The sequence below is a fragment of the Palaemon carinicauda genome, chromosome 12 (genome assembly GCF_036898095.1).
Source record: "Palaemon carinicauda isolate YSFRI2023 chromosome 12, ASM3689809v2, whole genome shotgun sequence".
NCBI lineage: Eukaryota > Metazoa > Arthropoda > Malacostraca > Decapoda > Palaemonidae > Palaemon > Palaemon carinicauda.
The window spans coordinates 89757729-89765228 of NC_090736.1; the positions used below are offsets into that span (position 1 = coordinate 89757729).

Here is a 7500-nt window from a genome sequence, read left to right on the forward strand (position 1 = left end):
TATGCCTACAATCAAAGATCAAACCTAAAAATTTAGCTTCACTTACACATGGGATACGTTGACCATTAATGTATATATCCGGGTCTGGATGTACTCCCCGGATACGACAGAAATAAACAATAGTAGTTTTACTTGTCGAGAACTTGAATCCATTCATATCGGCCCACTGGATAATTTTGTCAATTGAGAGTTGTAGTTTTCGCTCAACCATTGCCATTCTAGTTCCAGCAAATGATATGGAGAGATCATCCACAAATAAAGTTGAGAGAACCTTCTGGGGAATAACTGAGGATATCCCAATAATTGCTAGTGCGAAGAGGGTTACGCTCAGCACACTACCCTGAGGAACTCCTTCTTCCTGACATATACTCTCTGATAGAGCTCCCCCCACTCTCACTTGAAAAATTCTATGTGAAAGAAATGACTGAATAAATAGTGGTAGCTCTCCTCTCATTCCTAATTCATGAATTGTTTTAAGTATACCGTATCTCCATATGGTATCATATGCCTTTTCAAGGTCAAAAAAGACTGTCACATGGTGCTGTTTGGAAGCAAAGGCTTCACAAATAGAGGACTCAAGTCGTATGAACACATCAGTCGTTGAGTGCATTTTTTCTGAATCCACATTGAATCGGTGATAAAATACCCTTCTTTTCAAGGTACCAAATCATTCTTGCATTGACCATCTTCTCTATGATTTTACATAAACAAGATGTCAATGCAATAAGTCAGTAGTTTGGTGCTAAAAACTTGTCCTTACCGGGTTTTGAAATGGCTAAAATAATGGCTAGTTCCCAAACACTATGATCATGACATTCTATCAATAATGCTCAAAATAAATAACTTTGTATTGAAATGGACATGTTTAATCATTGCATATGGAATTCCATCAGGTCCAGGGGCTGTATCATTACAATTAGTAAGAGCGGAATCAAATTCTCTTTCAGTAAAAGGAGAACTATATGACTCTTCCCTTCCTCTTAAAAAATTTAAAATTTTCTTTTCCTCGTTGCTCCTATATTGGTGACCAGGAGCACCTTAACACTTGCTGGATACATTTGAAAAATGTTCAGCCAGGGCATTACAGACATCATTTGCTTCAGTTACATACTGACCGTTCACCTTCAACACTGGTGGTAAGTTCGGGATAAATTTGCCGGCAATCTTTTTTATTTTCCTCCACATGGCAGACGGTGGTGTTCTACTGTTATTGGAGGAAACAAATGACACCCATGACTGGCGCCTAGCTTCCTTCATGGCATGATGGAACTGCAATCTACATTTCTTGTATATACAGTAATCAAATTGCCCTCAGTGTGGTGTCTGCGCAGTCGAGTTAAAGACCATCTTGTGGTTCTGTGCAGGGTAGTTAGTTCTGATGACCACCAGGGGACTGGTCGTCGTTTGAATAACCCTGTTGTTATAGGAATTGAATTAACTCCTGCTGTATGAAGGGTTCCGTTCAGTAAGTCTATGGCATCATCAATATTTTCAAACTGTTCTGCATTTCCATCAATTTCACTTACCTCACGAAATCTATCCCAGTCCACCTCAGCAAGATTCCTTCGTGGAGATCTTTGTAAAGGTGGACCATTGTTGGTGTTTATAATGATTGGCGCATGATTACTAGTATGCCAATCATCTAATGTCCTCCAATCGAAATCAATGAGGCAGTTAGAGCTTGCAATTGAAAGGTCAATGCATGACAAGGTACCTGTCTGAACATGGAATTGTGTGGGATCTCCTGTATTAAGGAGTCCGACATCCTTGTTTTCCACAATTGATGAGATTATATTGCCCCTGGTGTTTGCTAAAACATCACCCCATAAAGGATGTCTACCATTCATATCTCGAAGTAAGAGAAAAGGTTGAGGGAGTTCCTACAAGGGTGCTAAGAGGCGCCTTTTTGAATCTCCGTATGCAGCCTGCAGCTCCTTCCTCTTTAGATCTCTCCGGGGATCGATCTCCAACGCCTTCTTGACCTTCTGCCCCTGGTGCAGATGGACAGCAGTCTGACCTCGTCTTCTGACGGACAACGGTCTTCCGACGGACAACGGTCCCTTCGAAAGGGTTGCCTCCCACGGGGGTGCTTCCCTTGCGTGTCACGAGTTCCCCTGCGCGCCCTTCTGCAATGTTCTCTCCTGCTCAGTGTTAGCGCACAGGCGCTCTCCTGCTCAGTGTTAGCGCACAGGCGCTCTCCTGCTCAGTGTTAGCGCACAGGCGCTCTCCTGCTCATCAGCGTTTTCCTGATCGCTAGCGCTCTCCTGTTCGCCAGCGCTCTCCTGCTCGTCAGCGCTCTCCTGATGATCGTCGCTGCTGTTACTGTTGGTTCCTGTTACGCGCCCACGTTCGCCCGCGCAATCTAGAACTTCGGTTCAGGTCTTGGACAAGGACTCTTCTTCTACGCACAGGATTCCACGCGTTGCCTTCTGCTCGCCAGCGATCACCAGCTCGCCAGCGACCACAGACGCGTCAACGTTCGCCTGCTCGTCAGCGATCTCCTGCGCGTCAACGATCGCCATCGATCTTCCACGCGTGTCAGGTCCCCTGGACACCATCAGTAGCGATCTAGCGCTTGCCTGCGGTGGACGATCTCCGGTACCTGAGTCTTGCCGTAGATCTTCCTCCTGCTCGCCAGCGCTCACCTTTACTTCTGTCCTTCTGTGCGCCAGCTTTCTTCAATCGCCAGCGCACATCTGCGCGCCCTTTCCTGCCACGCACCAATGGGCGCCAACGGTTTTTCTTGACCAGGATCGCCTGATTGACAGCTCGCTTCAGCGCTCACCTTCCTGATACACCTGCGCGCCTTCTGTTTAGTGCGATGCTCGCTAACCATACCTAGTCTCTTACGCGTTAGCGATCGCCTACGCGCCCGCGCGATTCTTCGCTTGCGCGCTAGCGTTTTGTTAACGCACCACTGCTCGCCAACGCCCCGTCGCTTGCCAACGCGCCATCGCTTGCCGACGCGCCATCGCTTGCTGACGCGCCATCGCTTGCCAACGTGCCTTCACTCGCCTACGGGCCATCGCTCGCCAAGACGCGCCATCGCTCGTCAACGCGCCATCGCCCGCCTACGCGCCATCGGTCTTCCGACCGCCTGCGCTCACCCGCGTGCCCACAAGCCTGCACGACCACGTGCCCGCGCGACCGCACGCCCACGTGCCCGCGCACATGCGCTCCAATGTTCGCCCGCGCGCCAACCGACGGTATTCCTTCGCGCGAACCGACGGTGTTCCGTCGAGCGAACCGACGGTGTTCGGCCGCGCGAACCGACGGTGTTCGGCCGCGCGAACCGACGGTGTTCCGCCGCGCGAACCGACGGTGTTCCGCCGCGCGAACCGACGGTGTTCCGCCGCGCGAACCGACGGTGTTCCGCCGCGCGAACCGACGGTGTTCCGCCGCGCGAACCGACGGTGTTCCGCCGCGCGAACCGACGGTGTTCCGCCGCGCGAACCGACGGTGTTCCGCCGCGCGAACCGACGGTGTTCCGCCGCGCGAACCGACGGTGTTCCGCCGCGCGAACCGACGGTGTTCCGCCGCGCGAACCGACGGTGTTCCGCCGCGCGAACCGACGGTGTTCCGCCGCGCGAACCGACGGTGTTCCGCCGCGCGAACCGACGGTGTTCCGCCGCGCGAACCGACGGTGTTCCGCCGCGCGAACCGACGGTGTTCCGCCGCGCGAACCGACGGTGTTCCGCCGCGCGAACCGACGGTGTTCCGCCGCGCGAACCTGACGGTGTTCCGTCGCGCGAACCTGACGGTGTTCCGTCGCGCGAACCGACGGTGTTCCGTCGCGCGAACCGACGGTGTTCCGTCGCGCGAACCGACGGTGTTCCGTCGCGCGAACCGACGGTGTTCCGTCGCGCGAACCGACGGTGTTCCGTCGCGCGAACCGACGGTGTTCCGTCGCGCGAACGTCAGCTCAATTCCTGCAGTATCCATTGCTCACCTACGGGTCATCGCTCGCCTGTGAACTTTCGGATTCCGACCTCCAGCTCTCGCCCTTCCTACCACGCTCGCCCTCCTTCTGCGCTCCCTCACGCACTTTCGTCTGCGCTCCTGCGTGCCCGCGCATAGGCGCTTCCACGTTCGGCCACGCGCAAACCATTGATTTACCATTGCGCGAGCCAGGGCGATTGCGACCCGCGATTCCCGTCGGGGTTTCGCAACATGGCCAGCCTGGTGAGTCTTCTGGAGCGTATTTCCAGAACACGGTCTTCACTCCGTAAACACAGAGCATGGCACATGCAAGGCAGGAAGAATCTTCAGGGAGGTCTGAGCAACATTCTTCTTTCCAGAACCTGGGTTAGTCCTTCCTCGTCATTCCCTGGAAGGGTCTTGCCAGGGAGCTTTCCGTTCGAGATTTCTCCGTCGGGCAAGGGGTGACTGGTTTAGCCCTTTCTCTTCTCCATCTCGTGGAAGGGGCTTACCAGGTCCTTTCCCTCCTCGGTTGCGACCCGAGGTTTTGTACAAGGAAGCTCCAGGAAGATCATGGGTACTTTCCTCCTCTCGGGCTCAAGCACCTTGGCGTTTCATCGCCAAGTTTCGAACTTGCGGGCAAGCTCGATGTTGGACCATCTAGACACAGTGACCGAGGGCTTCCTCTCGGGTGTCTCATCCGTGGATGTCGACAAGCTCAGACACTCTTCCATCCTTGGGAAGAGCTTGTTTGTGCCCAAGGACAGAGATGTGGACAGCGGTTGAGCGGAGAAAGTCGACTTCCGTTTTCACTCCTACAAGGCGCTGTCTTCCAGACCCTGCAGGCCTCCAGCGCCTCTTCTTTCAGCCTCGTCGGACTAAGTTATCGGACCGGCTACAGCAGCTAAGATAAGGTGTCCAATAGCAGTCCCCTCCTGTCAGGGACAGGTAGCACGGGAGGCTCTCCCGGGGGGGCATAATCCTAGAGGGAGCGGCAGAGTTCACAAACTCTAGGATTGGCAACCCCCCCGTGCAGGTCTCACGCTGGGAGGATGCCTAAGGTTACTCATCCGGATAACAGCTTCCCGATGCCGATTCCTGCACGATCTCCGTGATCACCCAAGGATATCGCGCCTCGCTCTTACCATCTCTCCGTCTCTGTCAGCAAATTCAGTGTCACTGAACCTCTATGCCATGGGGTCTGCAAGAGTTTTGCCCGTTTGGGCAGAATGATCCATGCCTTAGGAGAAGGTCCTCCATAGGGTCGTCGACGGCTTCACCCCCCGGCTTCTTCAGTCGATCCTTTCTCGTAGGAAAGCATCTGAGACGGGAATTCCGTCGTCGACCTCTTAGCTCTGATCAAGTTTGTCGAACAAACTTCGTCCAGCGTGGAACATCAGAATCGATCAGACCGGTAACGAGGCGGCAGGACTCCTTAGGCCCTGGTTCGGAAGGGCGGGTACTTCCAGTTTCCATTCCATCCATCTTCCAGGAATCTCTTGGAATTCAGCCTAGACTTAAGATGCGGTGTGGCAATCCTGCCGCGGCATCGCAGGTTTTTCCCCAGAGAACTCTCCCTGCTTTCCTCATGGCCGCTCAGGAGCAGGCTTCCGCCTCCTTCGCCTTTTGGAGGTCTGGTCAACTCCGGTAGGCTCGGGTTCGACCTTCTTCAACGCCGGGACAAGCTCCCGGGTCCTTACCATGAGTGAGGGATCATGGTAATTTGCTAGGAGCCTTCTCTACTTCTGCCTCAACATCTGGAGTATCTAGCCATGATATTGAGTCAACGGCCTTACCACGTTGGAAACACCGCTTCTCGTCCGATCAGCGAATTTAAGCAACGTTGGGTCTGGTCAGTACTTGGATGGGTGACTGCCTGGGAACGCCAGATGCTGTTGCCTCCCTCTCCGAGCCTTCCCTTCAGTTGACTGTGGCAAGGCTGAGGAGAGTCGCAGTACCTGTTCTCAGTCAAGCAGAGCTTTCAGCCCTACATTGGAACGTTTCCTGGGTCTCTTTTCCTCATTGACCCGTCTAAAGTCCCGAACGGTCGCCTCAGGATAAGTTCCCTGTGGGGCGGCCCAAGTTCCGGTGGTATCAAAGCAACGATTAACCGGACTTTCTGGTCCCTATGGGACCAGTGGAACGTTTAGACCTGCAATGGGTGTTGACCTATGGAATTTCTTGATGGGAATGGATATTCTCGTCCTTTCCCCACATTTTGATGCTGTTCTCGGACTCGTCAAAGAAAAAGGGGGGGGGGCATGTTCCGGTTCAGGCCTATGGTCAGGACCTGAAGGATACCTCTCCATCATTCAGGCAGGCTTAGGGGCCGTAGTCTGGCCCCTCTACAGATCCTACAGTTCCTGCCGAGTCGCTCCGTGTGCGACGACTTCATGGTACTAGTGTATTCCAACCAGCAAGGGACGCATTTTCATACCTTCCCATCTTGCAGTAGAGATACTGAGATGATCCGAGGTCCTCTCAATACCACTATCGGCTCGCTCATTCCGGGCAGAGGAATGTTCTCTCCGACTATCTGAGCAGAGCCTCGCAGATAGAGAGCACCTGGGGGTCTTTGGCCTTTAGTAACCAGCAAGTCCTGGCCTGGGGGACCTGATCGCGACAGCCTGGAACTTCAAGCTTCCACTGTTCTTCCCCCCAGTCTCAGACCCCAAGACTCTTTGGCAAGATGCTTTCCGGTGATAGTGGGACAACATCGACGCCTGCGTCTTCCCACCATTGTTGTCTGTTGAGAATGGGTCTCAACAAGACCAGGTTGTCTGTCAGCCTTTCGATGGCCCTGAGAGCTCCACTGTGACTATACGCGGAACGGTTTCCGGACCCTCTGCTTCCCCTGACAGAACTCCCGGAAGAGCTTCTCCCACGGCACAGGCTACTCAAACAACCACACTACAACATCTTTCACGAGCCGTGGCATCACTTCGGCTTCACGCCTGGAGACACTACGCCGCCTCCTCAAGACGAGACAACCCGCTACAGTCGCGGAGCGAAGGTCGCGTCACCTGCGATAGTCATCCGCAGGGGTCTACCAGGCGAAGTGGAGAGTCTTCTGTGGTTGGTGTCGTGGGAGAGATACCTCTTCCTTGGAGGCCTCTTCTCCAGCAATAATGGACATATTGCTTTTCGGCGGGAGGAAACTCCTTTCCGCTCTCGGCAGTGAAGCCTGTCGCTCATCCTTTCCCTGGCCTTCAGGCTGAAATTAATAGACTTTTTCCTTCCCGCTGGACCTTTCTTCGCTCATGCGAAGCTGCGAACGTCCCTGCCCCCAGTCGGAGTGAGACCTCCTCCATGGAGCATGGTTCGGACTTTTTAGTCCCTTAAGAGATCTTCTCAAGAACCAGTACGTCAGTCCTCTGATCGTATTCCGTCTTGGGGGACGGTGCTCCTGCTCACTCTGGCCTCAGCCAGTGTGTAAGCAATCTTCTTGGTCTCGTACGACTCCGCCCTTTCTAAGGAATAGGGCAAGGCAACATTCAGGTTCGCTCCTGAGTTGTTTGCTAGACTCAGAATCTTGGGGTCCCGGCCCTTCGGTCCAACTCCTTCAAGATTTCGAGTCACCAT

General features: G+C 53.8%; 1 protein-coding gene and 1 non-coding gene across 2 annotated transcripts in view; one reads left to right on the forward strand and one right to left on the reverse strand.

Moving 5' to 3' along the window:
* Positions 1-7500, reverse strand: part of LOC137651265 (uncharacterized) — a 275061-nt gene that overhangs the window by 147137 nt on the left and 120424 nt on the right. The gene's annotated exons all lie outside the window — the stretch shown is intronic.
* LOC137651363 (5S ribosomal RNA) lies at positions 5701-5819 on the forward strand. The gene has a single exon (XR_011046096.1). It is a non-coding gene; the product is annotated as a 5S ribosomal RNA (ribosomal RNA).